This window comes from Lynx canadensis, chromosome B4 (genome assembly GCF_007474595.2).
Source record: "Lynx canadensis isolate LIC74 chromosome B4, mLynCan4.pri.v2, whole genome shotgun sequence".
Lineage (NCBI taxonomy): Eukaryota > Metazoa > Chordata > Mammalia > Carnivora > Felidae > Lynx > Lynx canadensis.
This window is the reverse complement of record NC_044309.1, coordinates 15975343-16002320: the sequence shown is the minus strand read 5'-3', so window position 1 is coordinate 16002320 and position 26978 is coordinate 15975343. Positions and strand designations below refer to the sequence as shown.

General features: G+C 38.9%; 1 protein-coding gene across 9 annotated transcripts in view; it reads left to right on the top strand.

Annotated features, from left to right (window-relative positions):
- Positions 1-26978, top strand: part of TRDMT1 (tRNA aspartic acid methyltransferase 1) — an 80593-nt gene that overhangs the window by 18942 nt on the left and 34673 nt on the right. The window contains exon 1 of one of the 9 annotated variants that reach the window (XM_030320471.2): positions 12618-12740. The exons of the other annotated variants lie outside the window; for them this stretch is intronic. The gene's annotated coding sequence lies outside the window, so the exon portion shown is untranslated. Of the gene's footprint in view, positions 1-12617; positions 12741-26978 lie in introns of those variants that run through there. 9 annotated transcript variants of the gene reach the window in all.

Sequence of the window (26978 nt, the reverse complement as noted above, 5' to 3'; positions counted from 1 at the left end):
GAGGAGCACGCCCCGCCTCTCCCTACGTTCACCCCTCCGCGCTGCTCACAGCCTGGGTGCGGGGGAGGGGCGAAGCGGCGAGACGCTGGGGGCGGAGAATGGAGGGGGAGGGGGCGCTCGGTTGTCTTGGAAACCGCCCCAGCGCGCCGTCCCCGCCCGGCGCTGCGGGCGGAGACTCCTTTCCTCCCGCCCCGAGCGATGCCTGAAGGGCGGGCCCCACGTCTCAGAGGACTCCGTTTGTGAGTGCTCATCCGCGAGGCCAGGCTAGAAACTCAAACTAAAATGGTACCCGCGAAGGGGGGAGAGGCAAGCCCCTGCCTGGTGCGGGTCCCCAGTTCTAAGTGTGGCTGCCACCTAGAGGCGTGGACACCTGCTGCTTTTGCCCTGGACGAAGTGGAGACGAGGGAGGGGAGGTCGCTGGGGGTCTTGGCCGGTGAGGGGATGGACTTTCGAAGGGATAGCTGCAGTTCAAGGTCGAAGTTAGGGAAGCCTAAATACACTGTGGAGAGAAGGCATTGAGTCAAAACCTGCTCCTTTCTGGCCTTTGAAAAGAAACAGCTGGTCTTGTCTAGATACTTTGGCGCCAGGAGAGCGGAGTTGAAACTTCGTTGTGACCTTGGGCTAGGTCCTTCACATTTTTGAACATGTTTCCTGGTTTTAAGATGTGAAAAATAATCTGTTTTCAGAGAAGGCTTGTGAGGATTAGAGATGAGGCGAGTGAAATGTTTAATAGTAGTGCGTAGTACATTGTAGCCACTCAAAGCATTATAAATTATTAGTACCTCTCTTTTATGTACGTCTTCGATTTTGAGATTTTAAATTTCTTTAGTGATAAGTTGGAGCTGAAAGGTTTCGTTTTTGGTGACGTTTGCTCAAAAATAATTCTTGAGCTCCTGTACTGTGCCAGGTACTGTCGAGGCACTGGAGAAACAGCGTGACAAATAGACTTGGAGCATGCGTGTTTATTCTTAAATTACTAAGACAACCACAAAACTGAAACTTGCCTGCTTCCTTTTTTTAGTTTCGAGGGTAAGAAAAGACTACTGTAAGATACAGAGAATATATAATGAGTTGAGCATGATCAGTTTTCTGAGCATATATATTTGGTTGTAGATGAGGTCAGTGATTATTAAATTTTTATTACTTACAATTATTTTCTGGCTCTCAATGTTCACTTCTCTTATCAAAATTTACTAGCATGAAAACAAAAGAAAATTCTAGGGGTGCTTGGCTAGCTCAGTCAGAGGAGCACAGGGCTTTTGATCTTGGGGTTGTGGGTTCCAGCCTCATGTTGGGTGTAGAGATCACTTAACACGAATGAATGAATAAAGTTTCAAAAAAGAGAAAATTCTAGAACTATCTATTCTCTTAGTTAATTTTGTAAGATTTTATAATGTCAGCATTTTCCCCCTTGTTTTGAAAACCCTTAATGAACATAATTTTAAAGCTTGTTTTGTACTTTATCATAAACTGTAACTCAACTACTCTTCAAGGGTTGAACATAAGATTATCCCCTAATTTTTTGCAAGTATAAATGTGCTACAATTACATCCTTGCGCATAAATTCTAATTTTCTCTTTACCCGTTTTTTCTAAAAGTGAAATTAATTTGTTTAACAATAAGAGACTGTGTGCCACTTAACAAAGTAAAATTATGAGAATCTTTTTTAAGGTTTTTTGATAGATAATATAGCAAATTAAGTGCCTCCCTGAACTACATACTCATTAGGAATTGTAATATCCATTTTTTAACCTTTGCTAATTTGATAGGAGAAATTGTATAATTTTAACTTGCGGTTTTTTTTGTTCAATGAAATATAAGTATATTTTCTCCTGTTAACCACTGCAACCTGAATTTGTACACATGTATCTGTTACCACTGCTACCATCCTGAATGTAAGCTTTATTAAAATAGTTTCCCAATTGCTCCCCTGCTTCTACTTTTCTTCCCTGCTCTACCCTTTCTCCACAAAAGAGAATGATCTTTTGCACAGTAAATCAGATCATGTCACTTCCCTGCTTAAGTGGCTTCCCTTTGAGGTTAGAATCACAGCCCTGTCTTCTCTTCTGCTTTGGAGATCTGGCTTCTGTCTGCGTCTTCAACCTTATGTGCCACTGTCCTCCTTCTTCTCATATCCAGACTCACTGGTCCTTCTCTGGGCTCCTCAAACCCTCCAGGTTCCTGTTATGTTCTGGCCTTTGTTTTTGCTGTCGCCTCTATCCAGAGTGCTCTAATCCCAGACTCTTCTGCTGCAGCTGCGTTTCATGTCTCATGTCTTAGTTCACATGTGGCCCCTTCAGAGTAGCCTTCCGTGGCTGACCCTGTGATTGAAAGTAGCCTTCCTGCTGTGTCTCCACCTTGATGGACTCTCACCTTTTGGTTTCAGGCCTACCTATAAGGAGTATTGACTCTTAATCATATCTGATGCAAATATTTGCCCCACATGTTTGTATTCTGGTGTTCATTTGTTTGATGCACCAAAGTTTAAAATTTTTTTGTGATAAAATGCATTGCTGTTTCCCATGTGGTTTTTATACAGTAAGAAAGACCAAAGGTAAGAGCGCTAACTGCAGTATTTATTAAGGACCTTTTACATGTCAGGCTCTATGTTAATGATTTAATAAACTAGTTAGTGGTAAAGCCAGTATTGTAACCCAGGTTTCTGCACCTGACCTCTTAACCATGCTGTGCTGCCATTTTTATGTTTAAATCCACTACTTGAATCTACAGTTTATATAATAATAAGCACAAGAGGAATAATAACTTCAGATTTCTAGATAAGGTTTATGATCGAAACATTTTTTATTGTGGTAAAATACACATAACATAAAAGGTACCATTTTAACCATTTTTAAGTGTACACTTCAGTGGCGTTAACTAAATTCACAGTGTTGTGCAAACATCAACACCATCCTTTCCAGAACTTTTTCATCATCCCAAACAGAAACTCTGTACCCTCTAAACAAGGACTCCCCATCATCTCTTCCCATTTGTATCTGATTCACTTAGTATGTTTTCAAGGTTCATCCATCTTGTAACATAGAAGTGCTTCAATTCCTTTTTATGGCCGAATAGTTTTCCATTATATGCATATACCACATTTTGTTTATCCATTTCTCTGTTGATGGTCTTGTTTGTTTCCGCCTGTTGGCTCTTGTGAATAATACTGCTGTGGGTATTGGTTTCAACGTATCTGATTCCCTGCTTTCAGTTCTTTTGAATATATACCCAGGAGTGGAATTGCTGGAGCATATGATAATTCTATGTTTAACTTTTTGAATAACTGCCAAACTTCCACAGTGGCTGCACAATTTTATATTTGTACTAGCAATGTGGGGGGGGGGTTCCAATTTCTCCATCTATCAAAATGATTCCTTATTCCAATATATTTGTGTGTGTATGTGTATGGGTATGTGTGTGTGTGTATATATATATATATTTTTTAATTAATTTATTTTTTCTTTTGGTAATAGTTATCCTAAAGGGTGTGAAGTGATATTCTAGTCTGGTTTTGATTTTGATTGTTCTAACAACTAAAGTTAAGTGTCCATGTGTTTATTGGTCATCTGTGTATTTTCTTTGGAGAAATATCTATTTATGGTTTTTGCCCATTTTGGAATTGGATTGTTTTTTATTCTGTTGTAGGGGTTCTTTATATATTCTGGATATTAATCCCTTATGACTTATATGATTTGCAGATACTTGCTTCCACATAACTGAATTTTATTTATTTTAAAAAAAAATTTTTTTTTTTAACGTTTATTTATTTTTGAGACAGAGAGAGACAGAGCATGAACGGGGGAGGGGCAGAGAGAGAGGGAGACACAGAACCAGAAGCAGGCTCCAGCCTCTGAGCCGTCAGCCCAGAGCCCGACGCGGGGCTCGAACTCACGGACCGAGAGATCGTGACCCGGGCTGAAGTCGGACGCTTAACCGACTGAGCCACCCAGGCGCCCCTATAACTGAATTTTAAAAGATAAATTTAATTGCTTGGGCAGCATGAAAGTTTTGTGTGAAAACCAATGGACATTTTAATACCTCAATTGAAATTTTCATCTTAAGAAGGAAATGCAGTGTGCTCTTATATTGTTGCAGTCACTATGTAGATACTTCTTTATCTTCTGAGTTTCATTTAACTTTATTTTTATCTGCATGTCCATGTGTTTACCTACTCCATATCTTCTGGTATTTCTTTTTGTTCCTGTATAGCTTCTAGCACAGTCCTACACTTGTGACAGGTTGTCTGTGGTTGGCTATTGAGTTCATTATTGAGTTGGTAATCATTCTACCATTATGTTGATAAAAGCGTGGTTTTTTTAGCCCAAATTTTTATATAATACAGAACTCTTCATTACAAACCACATAATCTATTCTCTAGCTAACATAAGCAAAAAAAAAAAAAAATTACACACAGACACATACACACACACACACACACACACACACACACACACACACACATTTGGAAGCTCACAGAATCTACACAACACCCAGCAAAGAGGTTAGGTGAATAGGAGCACTTCTCAAACAACATTCTGGGCTTTGCTCCTACACAGCTTCATACCGACATCACCGCTTTCCCCAATACTGCTGGGGGCCACTTGTGAGAAGTGTCATCACTGTTTTCCCCTGAAGGGTGGATGCTTCTACTATCTCTGTCACCAAAATGATGGATTTTTTTCATTTGCTTCCTCACATTGCTACTTCTGATTTAAAGCTGTATATGGATGCAGTTGATTGGTGCACATTAGATCCCACTGCCAGCAAAGAAAGCTGGGAGAGTGAGTTCTGGGTTCTGTTTTGGAAAGAAGGGACTCAAAATATGGTAAAATTTTCAAACATAAAAGACACAGGCAGAGATTCTAGATGGCCACAAGTATAACAAATATCTTTCACATTATTTAAAATATGTTGCACTGTATAGGGTCCACTTATTACTGCTTTGACATTATTTATGCCTACACAGTCTATAAAGTCTTGGCTAATGAAATGAAAATACCTCCATTCAGAAAGCAGTGGGAGAGGTTGTTTTGCGAGTTATATGTTGGTGGGGCCTGCGAGGCAAGCTGCAGATGTAAATAAGATTTACCTGCAGATGTAAATCTTATTTGTTAATAAGATTTTGTTTCTCTCATAAAATGTGGTATCAGGAAAAAAGTAAAATGTGGTTTAAAGTGTTGAATAAAGGAAAGCTCTAGCTGCTATATATATACATACATATATATATATATGTATATATATATATATATATATATCATTAAGGATTAAGGGATATATGTCATAAGGGATTAATATCCAGAATATATAAAGAACCCCTACAACAGAATAAAAAACAATCCAATTCCAAAATGGGCAAAAGCCATAAATAGACATTTCTCCACAGAAAATACACAGATGACCAATAAACACATGGACACTTAGCTTACATATATATATATATATAGAGAGAGAGAGAGAGAGAGAGAGAGAGAGAGAGAGAGTCAGCCACTGAGACATCCTTAAAAGTAAAAAGGCCTGCTCTACCAAATAATTTCTAAAGGTGTTGATTTTGAGTTTTAGTTACATAACACTTAATCATATTTAGTAGGAGTTACTCAGCCTTAATATTTTCTGTTAAAATGTTAAGCCATTTGTCAGTCTTTAGTTATTTTCTGAATTTCTTTATCTTCATTTCTCAATGACTTATATGCCAACCTGGGACTCTCCCAAACCACTTTAGAATTAGGTGTGCTTAAAACTGAATCTGGCAAGTTTATTATTATTAAATGTAGGTCTGAATGTCACCTGGGGATGTTTCTGGAGCAGTAGCTGTAAGGGGCTAGAATTTGAGCCGCTTAATTTTTTTTTCTCTTTTATTGTCTTTGGGATTGTAAAAATGTCCTCTTTTTTTGCCTATTTCCCCATTTACTCTTATGACTTCTTACCAGATTTAAAGTGAAGTGACGTAAAAATTTGTCCCGTTTGAAAATATGTATCATTGGTTCTCTATTATCTATAGAAGTTATCAGATTGTTTTTTCCAAACTTGAAATACAAAGATGAAATATGTAGGATGGATTTTGTATATTCAACAGAGGAGAACCCTAACTTTCCATTGAATGATAGACGTACCTATCGTTTATGTGTTGAAAATGAACGTTTACTTCACCACAGAGTATTACTGTTTTGCACAGATCAGATCATTTACCCTGTCCTAACGTGTAGATGACCGGTTTAATTTGTGTTGTGACCTACCTACTGGGGCTTTTAGGGGCGCAATAAACCGTATCCCTCTTCGTACTTCTGAACAAAGAGAGAAATAAAACAGGAGGAAGGCAAACAGGAAATAAGAATTTGTATGCTTTTTATTCCTGATGAAGTCTGCGTCGGAGGATGTAGCTTAGTGAGAGGGCCAGATGGGTCAGCTGACATTCAGCCAGACGATCAGGCAGCACACCTTTGGGCCCAGCTGGAGAAGCAGGCAGAACACATGTTGCCTGTGGGTAGCTTATTCCCAAGAGGAAGACGGGTGGAGCCGAGCCAGCAGGCCCGGTTGGTTCTTCTCAAATTAGCCCATTGATTACAGCGGTCACTCTTCCTTCCCATGGAAGGGGTGAAGGGTTGGGATGGGGGAGGGGTTTAAAATGAACGCAAAGCGCTCACGTGGAAGAAACATCAGGAGCAGGAACACGTACGCTTCACGTGCCAGATGCTTGTAGGAATCCTTCAGCTGTCACGGTTTTTCTCTTTTTCAAATGCTCTCTCAGCCTTTTAATATTTGATACTTAAACCGTCCCCGACAGTTATTTGGTAGCGTCGCATAATTTGAAATACGGTGGTTTGTTTTTGTAGCAGCTTGGTCTTAAATCCTCCTGTGTTTGGCACTGGGAGATAGTAGCATCAGACGGTGTTTGTGTGGGACAGTTTCAGGGAGAGACCATTTCATCTCCTCGTCGACAGGACACGGTTCTGTTGTCAGAAGGCCTTGGTACTTCCTAGCTTTGTGACCTTGGACAAAAACTAAACTTTCCGTGCCTGTTTCCTTTTCTATCAAATGGGGACAATTATAGTACTTACCTCAAAGCGGAGGTATGAAAATTATACATTAATAAACACAAAGCGCGTCACTAGTGCTCGGAATGTGGTAAGTGCTCAGTAAATACGGGCAGCTATTACCAAAAATACTAAAGTTATAGAAAGTTATTACATGTTGTTAAAAATGGCCTTTAGAAAAAGCTGGTTATTAAGTATTTGAAGTTGTCAAAGAGCTTTCAGACTAGATTTGAATTCTGCAGGACTAGATCAGCGAAAGAAATTATTTATAGCTATAGAAGATAATATGGAATGAATATGTAGGAAGAGGTAAAAGAGAAGGGCAATGAAGAGAGCAGAAAATTCTGTTTCGCCCTTTTGATTCTCTAGAAAGCTTCCTTATTCACTAGGGAATAGGTTTCCTCACTGGATCTACTTTGTGCATTTTCCTGGCCTCCTATTCAGTGTTTTTGGAACTACTCCATATATTTCTCTGAGTGACAAAATGAATGCCATTATTTAGGAGTCAGACCGAACTGCCAAGTATGAGCTGTGTAAGTCCTGGAAAGTTGTGTGACTTTCTGAGCCTGAACTCTCTGTGAGACGGATGCAGTCATACCTTCTCACAGGGTGTTGTGAATGATGTTAAATGGAACAGCGGATGTAGGAAATACAGTGTAGGTACTGAGTAAATCTTAGCACCTTTTCTTCTTCCCACAGTGTTTTGTAGCTGGCTTTCCCTACTTAATTGCATTGGATGACCTCATTGATAAAATCGGGATAATAACTAACCTAACAGGCTTGGTAGGAGGACTCGATAGAACTGTATACATAGAGGTGGTATAGTTCCTAGTATATAATATGTCATAACTAATGCTGCTGACGCTACTTAGGAAGTCGAACATTTTCATATACTTGTTATTTGTATTTGTTTTGTGATGTGTTCATGTTGCCATTGGTTTATTCTTTTTTTATAATTGGTGATTTGCTATTCCATTTTGTTATGATATTTTTTCCAGGCAGGATTTTGGAAGATACAGTTTTTCAGATAGTCAAGAAGGGAAAAGTTATACTGGACAGAAGGAACATCCTGTACAGACACGCAGACGTGAGATAGCGTGGTCTGTGTGGAGACATACAATTATTAAAATATCATTGCAATATAAATGCTATTAGAAAATAGATTTTTATGAGGTACCAAATCATGCGACACCACACAACCTGATAAGATGCTTGGATTTTTATCTCCTAGGTCTGGTTAGCAAATGAAAGTTAAGTTAATGAAACTGTCATTTGTGTTCCAGAAATTGTTTTGGGTGACCATGATGTGGTAGTGGTGGCAAGTGGAGCAGAGAGGCATGGTGGCCAGTGAGGAGATTATTGTCCAGAGATCACGAATTTAGGCAGAGCCAATAAATGGAGACGATGACTTAGATTATATACAGGATCTAAATATCAACAAAACCTGGTAGTTATTTGAGTGTCAGTTTCCTAGGTTTATGATGTGGGTAGTTTATCAGATGGGATTGTCAAGGTGGGAGAGCAATAATAGGTTCCAATTTAGACTTGCAGAGTTTTGAGTTGTCTGTACCACCCATGGAGATGCCACATGGGCAGCTGCTTGTCAATTTTGGCCCGAGGGGTCGATGAGACCAGAAATAAAGATTTGTTTCTGTGTATGTGTTGAGTGTAGGGAAGAGGACCAACAAGATGGAATGCTGGGGGGCAGCGACTTCGTGTGGCCAGGTAGAGAAGATGTATTCACAGAGCGAAACTGAGCAGAAAGAATTAGAGAGCGAGAAGGAGGACTGAAAGAACACTGTGCCATGAAAATAAACGGAGGAGAGGATTTTAAGGAGTGATTTGATATTAAAAGCCAAGTAAAATAAAGACTAAAATGTATTCTTGGGTTAGTTGCCATTTCCTGGCTGGTATCCTACGTCGTAGCCTTCTGAGAGGTATTAATCAGTTTGCCTTGATGGTCAAATAAGTTTAGGAAGCTCTTCATACGATATTGTCCCATGAAAGTCTCAGGACACGTTAATAGACCAAAAGTGTTGAGAAGCCCTGCAAAAAGGGTGCTGTGTGGTTTAAATCCACACTTCCCATATGTATTTGAGTAAGGAACATTTTTTTTTTTTTTGTTTTCTAAGTGTGGAAGGGGGTCACACTTATTAGCATCCTGTAAGATAACGTTCCTTAGAGCGCGTCTTGGGAAATGCCTTCTGGGCAACAGGAGGGCCCTGATGGTGCCATGGGAGAAGGTGCCAGGTCCAGTGGGTTGGTGAGTTGAGAAGTGCCAGGGTGATGCGCAGGGACTAATGTGCATTACCTTTGATGATGCTGACAACACTGACTGGCTCTAAAGTGAGCTTCTCTGCAGTTTTTCTGTAAGGCCAGACTTTGTAATGTTCCCGTTATCTCTGTTGTTTCTAAAGGTGTACAAAAATGAACTCCTGCTTCTCCTTCCCCCTTCAGCCTTCCTCATCCTCATATCAGGTGTCTCCTTTTCTCTCGTGCCCACACCCGTGTCTTGGGGCCATCTTTGTTTGTTCTCTTTTACTCATCTCTGCAAATGCCACGGGATCTCCCTTCAAACTCTATTTATACTTCCATCCTTCCTCTCTAGCCTCACCTTTACCACCTCATCCATAATCTCTGGATTCATTTTTAAGTTTTATCAACCTTAATTTGCGTGCCACCCCAGATTCACTTGGCCCCACCTGCCCCCTGGCCCCTGAGCTGCTTATTCAGTGTTGTTCCCCAACTCTGCCGCTGTTGCCTCGCTCCCTAACACTTCCAGAATGCTCATTCCACCCCCAGTATCCAGACTGAAATGTTGCTCCAGAAGCTGCCTGGAGGGGTCGGATAACACAGCTTGAAGTGGAGAGGAGAGGAAGAGTCATGCCTCTGCAACAATAGAAAATACTTATATATTGGTCTCTGCCCCCAGTTCCTGGCACAGAGCTCCTAAAACCCTTATAATTTCCTGAGTGATAAGAGCACTAGGAGCATGTTTTGTTCTCATATGTGGTCTTTGACCCTGGTTCCTGACACAGAGCTCCTAAATCCCTTGGAATTTTTCTAGGTGGTAAGAATGTCTTTTGTTCTAATGAGGCGGCTCTTGATCTGCTCCTGGATAGCGTCAGGATGGGGGGTGGTCACTGGGAAGACTAAGGGTAATTAGCATGGAACTTTCAGCTTCACTCCCATTCTCTGGGAAGGAGAGGGACTAGAGAGGAAGTTGATGGTTGATCGTGCATATGTGATGAAGCCTTCATAAAAATCCTACTAGTATAGGTTCAAAGAGCTTCTGGCTTGGTGAACACATCCACGTGCCATAATGGCGGTGCACCCCAACTCCATGGAGACAGAGACTCCTGTGCTCCGGGCTCTTCCATACATTGCCCTATGTATCTCTTCAGTGGGCTGTTCATCTGTATCCTTTATCATATCCTTTATTATGTAATCAACTGTCAGACATAAGTGTCGCTGTGAGTTCTCTGAGCTGTTCTAGCAAATGATGGAATCCAAGGAAGGGGTTGTGGGAACCTTTGATTTGTAGCCAAGTAAGACAGAGTCATCGGTAACCTAGAGACCTACTCCTTGCCCTTGGTGTCTGACGTTGGGGAAGTCTTGTGGGTCTGGGCTCTTAAGGGGCCTTGGCTAACTCTGGTTAGTGTCAAAGTGAATTGTGGATATCCACCTAGTGTCAGAAGTGTTGTGAATATAGTAGTAGTGTGTGAGTAAAGGAGAACCACAGGAGTGTTTCCCTATACGTGCCTCATGAGATGACTTCTCATCAGGAAGAGACATGGTGAAGGAGTCAGCAGGTACATCCTCTGTCCTTGTCTCCCCACCAGTGTTCCCTGCTCAGATACATGTGGGGATGTGGAAGTGTTGCTTTAAACCAAATAGTGTCGTTACTGCAGGGCTCCTGTCACCTTCAATACATCCTTCCCCCTGCAGCTGTGGGGAGTGGTGGTCCACACAGTCTGCCCTACCAGTCCTTCACGAGAGAGCAGCTGGCTGGGTTTTCCTGTGAAGCTGTGGCCGGTGTAGTGATGCACTGCCTTCTGTTTCCTTTTCCCCCTTCCCTGCCTCACTGTCCTGTACTCTTGCTACTTTGGGGTTTTCCCTCCCAGAAAGAGCATCTGCTGCGAAGCTTCGCCTTGGGTCCTTTTTTAGGAAACCTGGACAAAAGGTTATTGCAACAGCCTTTTTACTGCTGTCCTTGATTCTGCTCTGTCTCCTCTAGTTCTTTTTCAACACCCTGTCAGTGTGATCCTTTAGAAATGCATTAGACAAGTCATTCCTCTGATTAAAACCTTTGAGAGGTTTCTCCTATCACTCAATGAGAGCTTCAATCCTCCTTGGTCTAGAGCCAGCCCCTTTCCGTCTCTGAGCACATTTCTTGTGCTACCCCCTTGCTTTCTTCATTCCAGACTTGCTGGCTGTCTTAGTAAGTTTGTGCCACTGTAAAGGAGTACCACAGACTGGGTGGCTTCTAAACAGTAGAATTTATTTCCCACAGTTCTGGAGGCTGGGAAGTTCAAGATCGGGGTGGCAGTGTGGTTGAATTCTGGTGAGAGCCCTGTCCAGGTTTCAGAGTGCCGACTTTACCTTGTATCTTCACATGGCTGAGAGCAGAGGGAGGAGGTGAGCTCTTTCATGACTGTTACAAGGGTTCTTATCCTATTCTTGAGGGCCCCATCTTCATGACTCCATCTGATTCTAATTACTTCCCAGGGGCGCCATCCCGTAATACCAGCACATTGGGAGATAGACTTGCAACATAAGAATTTGAAGAGAGGCACAAATATTCAGTCCATAATACAGGTCTCCTTGCTGTTCCCCTTACAAAACAAGCATGCTCCCATCTGTGTTCTAGAAAGTTCAAGATATCTATTTTCCTGCTCCTTCATCTCCGTCAGGTTTTTGCTGTTGAGACATTCTCTAACCAACCTATATAAAAATAGAACCAATCGCTTCTATACTATCTGGCTTACTCTGTTTTGTGTTTTTTTCCCCTGCCCCCATAGTACTTTCATTGTTAGACATATTATATACTTATTTGTTTATGATTTGTCTTCCCCCACCTCACAAGGATGTAAATTTTATAATAAGATAGCCTTTGTCTGGAACATTGCTTATACCTATTTGTTGAATGAATAAGTGAATAAATGTAGTAGGGTCATGTTTGCTATGAAATATGCATAGGTTGAAGTAGATATTATTGTACTGTGATAAGTTTAAATTTAGGTATTAAGTCTGAGTCACAAAGGTCATTTTTCTTTGCAGGAATGAGCTAAGTCAGCATTTCTCAAAGTGTGGTCCATGGATAGTATTTTGAAGGATGTTAATAGGAATTATGTAGGAGATAAACCAGTATGTGCGTGTGTGTGTGTGTGTGTGTGTGTGTGTATGTGTTGGACTGTGGACAAATAAGTAGAATCCTGAAGGGTTTTCATGACTATATGTGACATTTTAATAGACAATTTTTTTTTGTACTACATGATAAAATGTGAAATTTTCTCCAAAGAGTCAAGTGTATTGGGAACAAGTGTTTGGTTTTAACTCACTGTAGAATTTTAATCATATGTTAAAGTGAGTTATGGTGAAAATAATGAAGTTCAAGTGTTTTTTTTTTATCCTTTTATTCATGTCAAGCAACATTACCTCTTTGTATGGAAGATTGAATAGAAGAGGTTGATACATGACAGCAAATCTGTAAGTAATTACAGAAGGATTATTATCATAGAACAGGGAGATTAAGGTTGCATGTAGAATTTGATATTTGTTGGTGTTGAGAGCCTTTTTAGGATTTCTTTTGGCCTTTTGCTTTGCCCATGGAAGACCATCCAGTAATATCCCCCAAAAAGTGCTTTTCAGAAATAGTGCCAGTTGGCTCTCACCCTGCCTAAAAGCAAAAGATTTGTATCTCATTTTTGCAGGGTAGGTAGAATATAGTTGAGACTAAAAAAAAAAATACTATAAATACCATTATTTTATGTGAACCAATAGTTGCTTTTACTGTTATCCATGAATTCTTTTCATTCTGGGATTTTAAATTGCCACAAACTGAGCAAAAAACCTTGGACTGAAGTAAAACAACTCCATCAGAAAGTTGGTCATAGTTCTTCAGCATCCATTAGTAAGTTTTTGTTCAAACAAAATAGTGAATTTAATAATCCCTTAGTGAGTGAGACTTAATTTAAGAAACAAGTGCCTGAGCCTTTTAGCATGTACATGACCTTCATAGGCTTTGGCATGTTCCTTAATTATAGGAGAATTTTGGTCCAGGAAGAACCCAGAATATGAAGGACTTCTAGTTAATACAATCTAGTTAGACTTTGAACTCTCATAGATCCAATTAGACATACTAAGTAAGTAGTTTCGCCTTGCTTACATTTTTCCTGAAAACCCTGACATTTAAATGCGAATAAAGTAGCAGAGTTTCTCTGCTTCTTCAGAAGCGTTTTATTCTTGTGGCTTCAATTGACTCTTGTGGTTATTGTTGCTGAGTCAGTTGTTTAAATTATGGTCTTTGAATATTTAAACTTAATGGCAGTCTGTTGATTTGACTTAATCCTGACCATTTGTCTGCCCCTTGCTATTAAATTTGAAATGTCAGAATGTTGGTAACCATGGCTTGGGGGAAAATATGTGAATCTATCATTTTACTAGACTGTCTTATGGGTTAGCATTTTTATATTTGCCAAGGGAAACATAAAATCCAGAGTTCTGCTTCTTTGAAGAGATTATCTTTTGCATTTCTCCTGTGATTATAAAAAACAAAGGGCTTGTGATTCTATTATTTAAAACCAAACCAAAAAACAAAACTCAAACCTGTATACATATGCCTTTATAGACATATTTGTCATAAATTCTTCGATACAGTATATTCATTTTTCCCCAAAATGTTAGGCTTTGAAAAGAGAATATGGCCTTATATCTTAGTTTTCATGAAGGATCTTCATATTCCCCAATTACTGTATTTTGAAGAGCAAAGTAATAAAATGTTGCTTAGATAAGTTACATTAGCCTGAAAAAATGTCATACCATTGTTGGGTGCTTATTGAAGTCACTTGATGGAATTGATGAAAAATCATACCGATGAATTAAAAGATTTAGAAGTAATTTGTAGGAGTATGACCTTGCAGTTACATGGATTAGATATCATCGGAAACAAACCTGGAAATTACTTTTCAGAGTAATATGGTAGGGGGTTACTTTGTGGAGATCACAAGTAGTTAATGGGTATTTGAGGTTGGTATAAAGTTTCCAGTGACATCATCATTTGTGAACTCAAAAAGTGCTAGATCTCAAGGAACGCGGAAGGGAAGTTGATGTGCTCTTGAAAACTGTTAGATGACTTAAAAGTGACTGTTGATGATAAAGACTCCGATTTCAAAGATGCAGCTGAGAAAGTAGAATAAAATTATTCCATGAAATTTGAGTGGAAAAAGCAATATTTCTAGATGGACTAATGAGATAGTGCTATTTAAAATATATTTGTGTAACTAGGGGTGCCTGGGTGGCTCAGTTGGCTAAATGTCCAACTTCAGCTCTGGTCATGATCTCACGGTTTGTGGGTTCGAGCCCAACGTCTGTCTCTCTGCTGACAGCTCAGAGCCTGGAGCCTGCTTCTAATTCTGTGTCTCCCTCTCTCTCGGTTCCTCCCTCACTCACGGTCTGTACCTGTCGCTTTCTCTCTCAAAAATAAATGTTAAAAAAATTAAAAAAAAATATATATATATTTGCATAACTAAATTAAGAAATTATGTAAAATGAAGTCATTTGAATATTTCAGCTATGTCTTGTCATCATCTGTATAACAAAAATGGCCATATCCACATAATTTTGGATATTCTCCTGCAGACCCTGGGTACTGACTTTCATTCTAGTTGTCTTATACTTGGGCAATGTATATTTGTATATATAGTGTATATACAGAATGCGTGTGTGTGTGTTTGTGTGTGTGTATAATGGACATGAGTTTGGACATAGGAAAAGGCCAATAAGGATGTACCCTGTCCTCTTCTCCGTGTAAGCTCCTGGAGAGTGGAGTAGGGATAGTGGCTCCTTGCTATCCTTAAACATACCAAGAGCATTCCTGCTTCAGAGCCACTGTGCTGTTCCTTCTGCCTGGAATGCTGTCTCCTTGATAGACACATGACTAGTCCCTTGCCTTTATTCAAATGTCACCTACTCAGGGCTGCCCTGGCCACTGTCAAAAATTACTTTCTCAGGAGCCTGGGGTGGCTCAGTCGGTTAAGCGTCAGACTTCGGCTCAGGTCATGATCTCGCGGTCTGTGAGTTCGAGCCCCGTGTCAGGCTCTGTGCTGACAGCTCAGAGCCTAGAGCCTGCTTCGGATTCTGTGTCTCCCCCTCTCTCTGCCCCTCCCCCACTCACACTCTGTCTTTCTCTCCTTCAAAAATAAATAAATATTTTAAAAAAATAAAAAAAAAATTACATTCTCTGCTCTGCCTCCCTGTCCTCCTTCCTGTTTAATTCCCCTCCCCCCCCCAACACTTATTTCTGCTTACCATACTATTTTAAAGATTGACTGCCTCCCCTTCTAAAATGTAAGTCCAGGAGGGTGAGGATTTTTTTGTTTTATTCAGTTTTGTTCACTGTTGTATCCTTGGTACCTGGAATGGTGCCTGTTGCATAGCAGATGTTGAATGAGTGTTTAAGTCATGGAGCACGAACAGTTTAAAGACTGATGTTATTGTCAGCTTGCATTTTAAAAGGATATACCAGGGCATCTGGGTGGCTCAGTCGGTTGAGCGTCCGACTTCGGCTCAGGTCACGATCTCGCAGTCCGTGAGTTCCAGCCCGCGTCCGGCTCTGTGCTGACCGCTCAGAGCCTGGAGCCTGTTTCAGATTCTGTGTCTCCCTCTCTCTCTGACCCTCCCCCGTTCATGCTCTGTCTCTCTCTGTCTCAAAAATAAATAAACGTTAAAAAAATAAATAAATAAATAAAAATAAAAGGATATACCAGTTTATATCTAATAGTGTTTGACCACAAATATGCCAATGTAATATTTAAAACTATATATAGTTTACTACGTAAAATTGTTATTTTAATTTTTTATTACTAGTGAAGTTGAATATTTACACATATTTTTACACTTATTGTTCATTTTATGTTTATATAATACATTTGTTTAAAAATTAGGAAATACTTCCTCATCTCACCCATTTAATAATTTGTACTTTTGGGGCGCCTGGGTGGCTCAGTCGGTTGGGCGTCCGACTTCAGCTCAGACCATGATCTCGCGGTCCGTGAGTTCGAGCCCCATGTGGGGCTCTGTGCTGACAGCTCAGAGCCTGCTTCCCATTCTGTGTCTCCCTCTCTCTGGCCCTCCCCTGCTCACACTCTGTCTCACTCTCTCTCTCAAAAATAAATAAACATTAAAAATTTTTTTATTTTTTTTTATTTAAAAAAAAAATTTTTTTTCAACGTTTATTTATTTTTGGGACAGAGAGAGACAGAGCATGAACGGGGGAGGGGCAGAGAGAGGGAGACACAGAATCGGAAACAGGCTCCAGGCTCTGAGCCATCAGCCCAGAGCCTGACGCGGGGCTCGAACTCACGGACCGTGAGATCGTGACCTGGCTGAAGTCGGACGCTTAACCGACTGCGCCACCCAGGCGCCCCCAAAATTTTTTTTTTAAATAAAAAAAATAATTTGCACTTTTAAGCTATCCCCCACTTAACCAATCCAAACCCATGACTGTACACATTAATGTGGCATTTATAGTGGATTCACCAAGACTTATCTTCCATTGTAGTAAGAGAGTGTACTATTTGGACTTGGGAACCATAACTCTGCCAGAATGCCAGAAGTCTTGAGGTGGGGGATGGAACTAGGAAACACTGAAAATGTATTCATTCATTCAGCATGTAATTTTTAAGTGGTTTCTGTGCCAGTTACTCTGATGTGCAATGGAGATACAGCAGTAACAAGACAGCTGTATTCTTTTTCTCCAGAGATTATGGTTTACTGAGAAAACTGATGCTACACAAATGAAGAAGAAAATTTAAAAATAAAAATTTGCTCATGCAGTAATAAACACTGCATGATTTATAGCTTTTCGATCTTTATTCAACATGTGTTCATGAACATTAAAATAAACTATAGCTTTCTTTTTTCACTTAGAATATCTTGAAGTTTTCCTTCCTTGTCATTAAATATATTTGCCAACTTGTTTTTTAATGGTTGTGTAATATTCCATTTTATGGAAGTTCTTGTTCAAAGCAATTAACTATTTTTGGACATTTAGGTTGCTTATAATCTTTTGCTATTATAAATAAAATAGCATTTATTTTGTATATAAATCTTTCATGTTAGTTTATTGTTGCCTTACATATTGGTTTCCTATTGCTGGTGTAACACATCACCACAAACAATGGCTTAAAGCAACACAAACTGATTATCTTATAGTGCTGGAGGTCAAACATCTTAAAATCAAGGTTTTGTCCAAGCTGTTTCCTTCTGGAAGCTCAAGGGGACAGTGTGTTTCCTTGTGTTTTCCAGCTTCTAGAGGTCACCTGCATTTCTTGGCTCATGACTTCATCCTCCATCTTCAAAGCTGCAAATACAGTATCTTCTAGTTTTTCTCTCTGACCTCTGTTTCCTTCATCACATCTCCTCTAACTCTAACCCTCCTCCATCCTTCTTGTGATCTGGCTGGGTCTACCTGCATAACCCAGGATGATCTCCTCTTTTTAAGATCTTTAATCATATCTGCAAAAGTCCCTGTTACCATGTAAGGTAACATTTTTATATGTTTCATGGATTAGGATGGGGATGGATTTTGGGGGGGGGGTCACTGTTCTGCCTACCACATCTTAGGATATGTGCCCAGATATAAAATCGCTAAGGCCAAAGCAGTTTTGAAGGCTTTAGATACATACTGCCAAACTGCCCTCTCAAACACTGAATCCTCGATTGATACACCTGCAGTGAGAGGTCCTTACACTTAGTCCTTTCTAGCATTTGATATTCCATATTCTTATTTAAAAAAAAATCTTTGAACTCTTGATAGTTATGGTGGAAAACATTTATTAAGTACTTACTGCATGGCCAGCACAAATATAAGAGCTTTATAGGTGTTAGCTAATTTAATCCTCAGAAAACTCTATGACGTAGGTACTTTATTACCTCTGTTCTCTCACTTTCATGGATAAAGATGCTGAGACTTAATGAAGTCAAGTAACTTGCCTAAGTCACATAGTTGGAATTCGTAGAGCTAAACTTCAAACACAGCTGAGAAAGAGCTAGATAAGTAGATGTCCATATCCTAAAATCTTTCTTTCTGAGGACTTGTGAATACACACATACATACACGCTCTGAATAAAAGATCTCGGTAGGGTGTGCCTATGAGAGTTTTGAGTAAAAAATGATAGCCAGTATTTGTTGAATACCCCGTGGCTTAATGGAAAAAGGTTTGCAAAGAAATATATAGTCAGGAGGAGACGCAGAAGAGGAAAATGAGGAATGAGATAATTGAAGTGCTTTTTCCCCTGAGGTCTTAGGGCTAATTTATACTTTCTGATTCTGTGCCAAATTGTAAAACTTAATCCTTCTAGAGATGCCTGTAGCAGAAATTCAGGATAGGGTTTAAAACATTATGAAGTCAATAATGAAAAGAATAAGCTCTAAGAAAGGTCTACTTTATATAAAGCAAAGAGGGGCTCAGAATAGCAGGACAAATTGGAGAGGAGTTTTTATTTTTTTTATTTTTAACTTTCTTAGAGAAGAGTTTTTAGTTTAATCTTTGGGATTTTTATGATTGATAACATGATAATAGTTTTACAACTCTTTTTTTCATTCATAGTTGGTTAGGCACAGAGTACTAATGCATACATCATTTCTTCATTGACTTCCATGAGTGTATCAGAAATGATCTTTTAAATTGTAAGAAAATCTCAACAAAGAATTTTCTACATTTTTATAGTGATGAAACATTCATAGAGGTTTGTTCATTCAAAGCAAACTTATGGAAAACAAAGTCTTTGTTATTTAAAGCTGTAATAGGGTGGATAACATGTGCTTTATATTGCTTATTTCTTAACTATTTACATAAATGTTTTTAAACATGTTCATGCCTTTAAAAGATTAATAGGAAGGCTTAAATGTCATGGGAAAATGGAGAACACAGATTTAGATTTATATCCTTTGAATTCTAAATATATAACTAGATAGCTTTCAACTCTACATTTTTGGCCATATGCTATTTACTTGTTAATCTCTAAAGAACCATGGCAATGTAGTTTAATTCTTGTTTTTTATTCTTTTGACTGTTGTTGAGTTTATGGGATAAATAATACATTGAGTTATATTACTGGTGTGTGTGTGTGGCGGGGGGGGGGGGTCTTACAGTCAGTTGGGCATGTTTTGAGAATGTATCCAAACCTTTTTGGTCTGTCCTTGATACCTTCCTTTTGTGATTTCTCAGGGTCACAACCAAGAGAAGCTTTGAATTCTTTTGTTCCAAGATAAAAATAGTTTTACGTTTGTTTGCTTTTCACTGATTACAAAAGCATTCTATTCTTATTGTTAAGAAAAAGACCAAATAATCCAAAAAGGTTTAAAGGAAGAAATAAAAATTACCCCCCAATTCTCTGTACCAAAAGAGATAGCCCCTGTTGACATTTGCTGTTTTTTTTTTCTTAATATGGGTACATACACATACACTTTACAAAACTTGAATTATTACTGAACAAGATTATTTAGTAACTTTTTTGTCCTTAAAAATTTCTGTCACTCCACATTAGTATATATGGGTATCATTTTTAATATGGTTGTTCTCATACATCTATGCAGTCTTACACTTACATTGTCCAAATATTTCTTAGCATAAATTGTCACAAGTAGAATCACTAGGACTAGTGATAGAAGAGTTGAATCCATGAATACTACGGTCAACAAGAGGAGGGGCACATTTTTCCAAACACTTGCTTGCACTAGACAGTGTTCATTTTATAAGACCTTTCCTAAATCTGATAAGTAAAACTGATTAATGTGGATTTCTGTCATTATTGGTGAAGTGCAGCATCCTTTTATATGTTAATAGATCATACACAATTCTTTATTTTGAATTGCCTGTAATTGAAATTTCTATTTGACTGCTTTTACTTTCAGAACTTGAATTTTGCAGGAATTGTTAAGACTGTTCAACTGAAAATATTATATGCTCCTTGAAAGAGCTTGGAGATACAGCTTACAGGTGCTCTCTACATATTTGTTGTCTTCAGAATACACGTAGAGGGTAAGGTAGTTAGGTAACCCTATAATGAAGTCCTTGCCCCCCGAATTGGGACTCCTGCGATTATTGCCTCAACTTAGGACACCTGAGGAGTGTTTGATGAAGAGATGTGCTTCTGTTTGGTAAATTAATTTTGGTTCTGTTTGGTTAATTAATTTCTCATTCACAAGGCTTTTGGTAAAGTTCATGTTGTTCTGCTTGCCAAGTTGGAATTTGAAATGCATTTCTTCAGAGTGACAAGTGATATTTCAGAGTGTGTTCTCTTAAATGCCTATTAGAACTGTTGTTTCCAAGTTACAAAAAACAATGCAAACTGGTTTACATAAAAGACGTAAATACTCATGTAATGACTGAGATCAAATATAGGCTTGGTTTGGGATGCAGCTTAAAGGGGCTCGCATCATGTTACCAGGAGCCAGTTTTCTTTCTCTGTATATCTATCTCAAATTTGTTCTGTCTAGAGTGGGTGCATTTTTATATACATGCTCCCGTTACTGCATCAGAAGGCTGTAGTTGCTGCTGCACGTAATATCCTTCCCTTCCATGGTTAAACTCAGTAAGAAAGAGCAAGCATCTCTTCCTAGTTGCCCAAGGAAAAGTCAGGTGTTCTCTCTTCTTGTGCCTACTTGCTTATTTTGTCTTGTTTGCCCTTCCTGAACCCACTCTGGAAGTCTTGGCTCAGGCATCTGACACGCGCTTTCGGAGAAACTAGGGGAAGGGGCTGAGGCTATCTGAACCACTTGAAAGAAAGTGAGTGAGGTGAGATCCCCAAAAGAAACTCTGGGACTATTGCCAGAAAAAAGGGTACTGGATGCTGGCAAAGTACAACACAGGTGTCCACTCATCTCGTGTGCTTAGTACACGATATGTACTCTAACAAATGTTTATAACTGCCTGACGCTAGCCCTATTGGTGCTATTCTTTAACATATTTGTAAAATGAATAGAATTTTGTAGGCCATTCTGGAAACTTCATTGTGTTTCCGAGGTTAAAATTTTACCCGAATGTCAAACAATCTACTTAAACACGGTCTTTCAGACATCAATAAACACTCAAGTACAGGGTTATTAAAGGCTTTTAAGCTAGTCCTGTTCCCAGGAACAGGACACTGAAGAGGGTAATCAACAATAATCAGGTTGAAGTTAGAGATCAAATTCACTCATTTTCATACTATTCATTCAGATGTTTACTGAAGGCCTATTGGGTGCCAGTTGCAGAAATGTCTGGGTGCTGTGAGTCAGGCTGGGATGCACCAGCCATGGCATGGGCTCTATCAGATCACAGAGTCTAGTGAGAGAGGTGGTGTCCTGGGATAAATGTGCTGACCGTGTGAACTACCCAGTGCAGTGACAGCCTGAGGGACCGGCCCCCACTTCAATCTGGCGGGCTCAGTGAAAGCCCCCTGGAGGAGTCATGCCTGAGCTGAATGGGTCCTGAGGGACCAATAAAAATGATCTAGGACCAGAAAGATGGTGACCTGGGGCAGGGTAGGATAGGCTTTTAAACTATGTGCAGAAGCATTAGGATTGAGAAGTTATGGCCCCTCTGGGGCATGATAAGTAGTTGGGTATTACCCGGGGAAAAGTGTATGTGTATGAGTGTGGTGGGTATGAGTTGAAAGAAAGTGGTTGGTTGAGGGACAATGTCAAGAGAGAAAGCTAGACAGCAATGCACCATGAGATCATACTAAGAAGTGTGGATTTTAACGGGTAGACAGCGGTGAAGTACCAGATAACTTGGAAGCAGTAGAATGACTTCGTTAGAACCTAGGAAGAATCCTGGGAAACCCCATGAGTGTAAATTTACTGATAGGAGTTCAGAAAAAAGAGCAGCTTTCATGTTTTTTTAAAAATTGACATCAAGTGTTACATGTATTGATGTGTGTAGCTTATAAATAAACATGTCTGTTGAACACTGACCATCTCCCTTAATAAAGTTTCTAAAATATAGACTTTCTATAAGAAGCAAAAGCAAATGAAGGTTTATTTTTCTTTAAAAAAAAAAAACAATGTAAAAATAAGCAATCTGTTATTGCTTCCCAAGTTTTAAAAAGTTATCAAACTTCAATTGGAAGGAGACATTTCTTTTTTTTTCTTTTTTTAATGTTTTAATGTTTATTTATTACTGAGAGACTGGGAGACAGACACAGAGCATGAGCAGGGGAGGGGTAGAGAGAGGGGGAGACATAGAATCCGAAGCAGTCTCCAGGCTCTGAGCTGTCAGCACAGAGCCCGACGTGGGGCTCGAACTCACAAACTGCAGGATCATGACCTGAGCCGAAGTCGGTCGCTTACCCGACTGAGCCACCCAGACACCCCAGAAGGAGACATTTCTTAATATTAGGACAAGAAATCATTTAAAAATACCAAGCACCTTTTATAAAAAGGGCTTATGAACACTTGTAATCATTAAAAGATCTGTTGCATGAAAGCCTGAGAAATTAAAGAAATTATGATTGTGTCCCCTCTTTAGTAATCATTATCAATATTTTTAGTTTGACCTTTGTTTTATGTCAAGAGCCACAGAGGCTGTTGGGTAACACTCAAGCCATCATTCCAAAAGGAAACCAGAACTTCCTTAGTGGGAGCTATTGTGTCACCTTCTAATCAGTATTATGATAACTCATCTGAGGAAGTCTTGCTGTGCACAAGTATTCAGTGAGAGATTACTGAGGTTAGAAAATACATGAGGTTGATTATGACTGTTGCAGAGTTTCAGCGGTTTTGCTTTTGAGATTTTGAGGTATATCATGGTGCTGGTATTGCTAGGAATGCTGTCTGTATTAGATTTTTGAGTTGTTTATTTAATGCATGATTTTGCTTAGTTTTCTAAATTTTTTATATTTCCTTCAATCAAGTCTTCAAAGTTGTTCTCAGGGAAACATACATGTGACTTTTAACAAATAATGAAGAGATAGTGTTAACTGGTGACCAATGGTGACTTCACTTACCATGGTGAGCACTGAGTCATGTACAGGATTGTCGAATCACTGTGTGGTCCACCTGAAACTAATATTGTATCCCGGCTATATTTCAGTACTAAAAATTAAAAAATAATGAAGAAAGTATTTGCTTAGTAGGAATCCCCTTCATAAGGAAAACTTTACATTAAAGGAGGGATTCTTGTACTTCAGAGAAGAACAATGTTTTAATTTTAAGACTCCCCTGACCTCCATAAATATACACTTTGTGTATCCATCCCTGTGGGTCTACAAAATGTTTTGCACACACGACTCAATAAATGTTTGCCCAAGTACATTGATCCAGTCTAAATAGGAACTGAACCTGAAATTCCCTCCTCGCGCGTGTGCACACACACCCTGGCTGAACAGCTGGGGTAACTGTTAGGATTGGGTTCATGCATTCATTAGGATTAGGTTCAACTGTCCATAATAGAGACATCCAAAATAATAGTGTCCAAAAGGTCAAAATTTGTTTCTCACATAAAATATGTCTAGACGTAGTAATCCAGGGCTGCTACAGCGACTCTGTGAAATCCTTCAGGACGTCCGCTCCTTCTCCTTCTTTGCCTCATCAGCCTGGAAAGCGGCCCTTCTCTTCATGGACTAACATGGTGATTAGAGTGCAGCCATTACATTTATTTTTCCACAGTAGAAACAAACCGATAGTAGAAAGGCCAGAGAGCACAAACTATCACGTTCTTCTTTTTTCTTAACATCTTAATTTCCGTTCTCAAGGTCCTAATCAGAATGCATTGTCTCCTCTTCTCCACATTGCACTGTTATCTGGCATAGCATCTTTATTTTTCTTTCCATGTAAATTCAGTGTGCTCCTTTTTAAATATTAGTTGGCACCTTTCTCTCTTGTCCCACTTCCCCAGCTCTGGTCTGTACACAGGTCTCAAGTGGTTCCTGTCTACTTTCTGGTTGATGAGCTCTTGTATTTAGTGAGGTCTTAGTAACAAAGATCTAGTGTATATCTTGACCGAAAGTAAGTTTTTTTGGTTTACTGTTGGCTAAACTTCTAAGGCGATTTTCTAAGGAAATTAATGGACTTTGTAAAAAAATTGAGACTTATTTTAAATTTTATTTAATTCAGAGAATTTATTTGCAAGTTTTGAAATGCAAGAATCTTTAAAAAGAAAAGAAATATACTTTGCTAATAGTGATAAAACACTTAGCAATCATTTTATTTATTTTATTTACGTTTTTGAGAGAAAAAGAGTGCATGAGTGGGGGAGAGGGGCAGAGGAAGGGAGACAGAGAGTCTTAAGCAGGCTTCATGCTAAGCTTGGAGCCCAATGCGGGACTCGAACTCATGATTGTGAAATCATGACCTGAGCTAAAATCAAGAATCTGATGCTTAACCCATTGAGCCACCCAGGTGCCTCGTTAGTAATCATTTTAAATCCAGAATCCATTCAGGTCTGTTTTTGCATAGTACTTTTTTATTCTTAAGCTATCACTTTGAATGAAAGGAAATAGACATTGGATATGTTCAACTCACCTTTCATTTCACAACTAGGTGTCAGTATTAACATACCTGATTCGGTGTCTCAGGTGTGATTATAATGAGCTCATTCAAATAATTACTCACCCATATAAGGTACAAGTCAGAAAATAAATGATAAATAAAACAAAGAAAAATTAAGCTACTTTTCTTATTTCCAAGTGGACTGGTTAATTTTATATTTACATTTTTAAAAACAGAATTTTTCCCCCACCTTACTAACTATGCACAATTAAACTTTCTGATTTATTTGGTTAGGAAAGGCAGGTAGAGTGTGAACTTGTGCCTTTTCACTACTACCAACCAGAGGTTTTTCCTACAACTTCTCCCGAAAGAGTGATCAGAAAAAGAAGGAAAATTATTGCTATTCACATAGGGTGTGTGTGTGTGTGTGTGTGTGTGTGTGTGTGTGTGTGTGAGAGAGAGAGAGAGAGGGAGAGAGAGATTCTTGCCTACTTGAGACATATTTGAGAGCAGGACTTATGCATGTATTGTCAGTGACATTTCTTACATTTCCCTAGAAATCTCTCCTGGTATAACTAAATCTACCTTTTTCAATTCAGTCCTCATGTAAATAGTATGATACCTCTTGTCTTTCCTTGTACATCTGATCTGACAATATTTTCACAGCATTTATACTGCATTTCTCTAACTAGAGTGTCTCACCTTTTATACCCATGTTTCCTGTTGATACGTACACAGTCCAGTGTAATAACTGAAATATCATGAATAAAATCCAGGTAAAGCAATAGACCAAAGTGCTGAAAACACATCCCATGCTCCATCCCACCAGAAGATCCTGATGGGTTCCCTTTCCCCAATTCCCTTTTCAAGAATCACTGCTCCTGCATGATTTAAGTAATAGATCTAGCTCACTTGTACAAAACTCACTAAGTGAATTATATTCACTTAGATACTGTTAGTTAAACATTTTCAAAATATGTGTATGTGGCTTGACAAAGATTTTTGGATTTTTCAAGTATATAGTAGAAAATATTAGTCAACTTGTCTTTGGATCTCAAGTCCAGATTTTGACAGAATTGACAGGTTTGCTTTTTTAAATTGTTATTTATAACTCTAAATGTTTCCTTAGAAACATGTCCATACCCCAGAACAATTCTGTTTTGAAAAAGCAAGTTGAATTACTGTCAGCAATATCTTGGTACATCCATTTCTCATCACGGAAGTAACTTTTTAGGTCATGCAGTGGATCCTAATTTTACAACAATCCACAGTAATGTGTAAACAGTGCATTTGCTTATTGACTTTTAAAATCTCTTGTTTTCTGAGAATTTTCGGTTCATCAGTTCTTAGATAGCCACATAAAACATTTATTTGGCAGTTACTTTTCGTAAGTTTTTGTGTCTTTCGGGCACATGATGCAAGAACATAAAATTAATTATTGATTGTGGTACAGATTCAGCACATCACTGTAGATTGTCAGTCAGCCTGAAAAAAGAGAAAAGTCATATTAATCAACTCCAGGCAATCCCAGTTTGCTGCATATATTGTGGAAATGCATGCAGGCTACATCATGCTCATAAGATATCTTATTCAGCAGAACAGTAAAATAGTTCAATAAAGTTGATTTAATTCTGAGCTCTCTTACAGTGTTTAGTAGTAACTTAGTTCTTGACCTGAATTATAACAGGTCTGTGATTTTGCAAAATGATCCTTATATACTAATTTTCTTGTTTGTTTAAAAGCCTTCCTGATTTGCGTTTCAAGATTTCTCTGATGCCCTTGACAAAGATATTATGTACAAGTTAATATCAAGGCAAGGGACTAGTTACTGCTTTTAAACTCGGTTGGAGTCAGCTATACGATATTACTCACCGGACCTCAGAGTTTCCAGTGATAAATACCTAGGAGATAGCTGGTCCTGGCCGAGTGTCTTCAGCAAATATGTACTTAAAGACATTTACGCCCTTGTTTTGTGTCTGGCATCTTCACTTTTAGGCCTCAGTGAATGGCTGTGATTATTTTCTGAGTGTGTGTGAGCCTTCCTCTTTACTCCATCTTCTGTGATGTGGATTTTATTTCTGGTGCCTGCTGCATGAGCCCTAGCTTCTCACCACTAAATTTTCTTTTCATTTTTTGATATTTGGTCTACCTGTGCTAACTATTAACAGCAAATGGTTATTAAAGAAATAGCTATTTGGAGGTATTATGCAATTTTGTAATATTTTTTCTTATGGTATTCCTCAGAAGTCTCA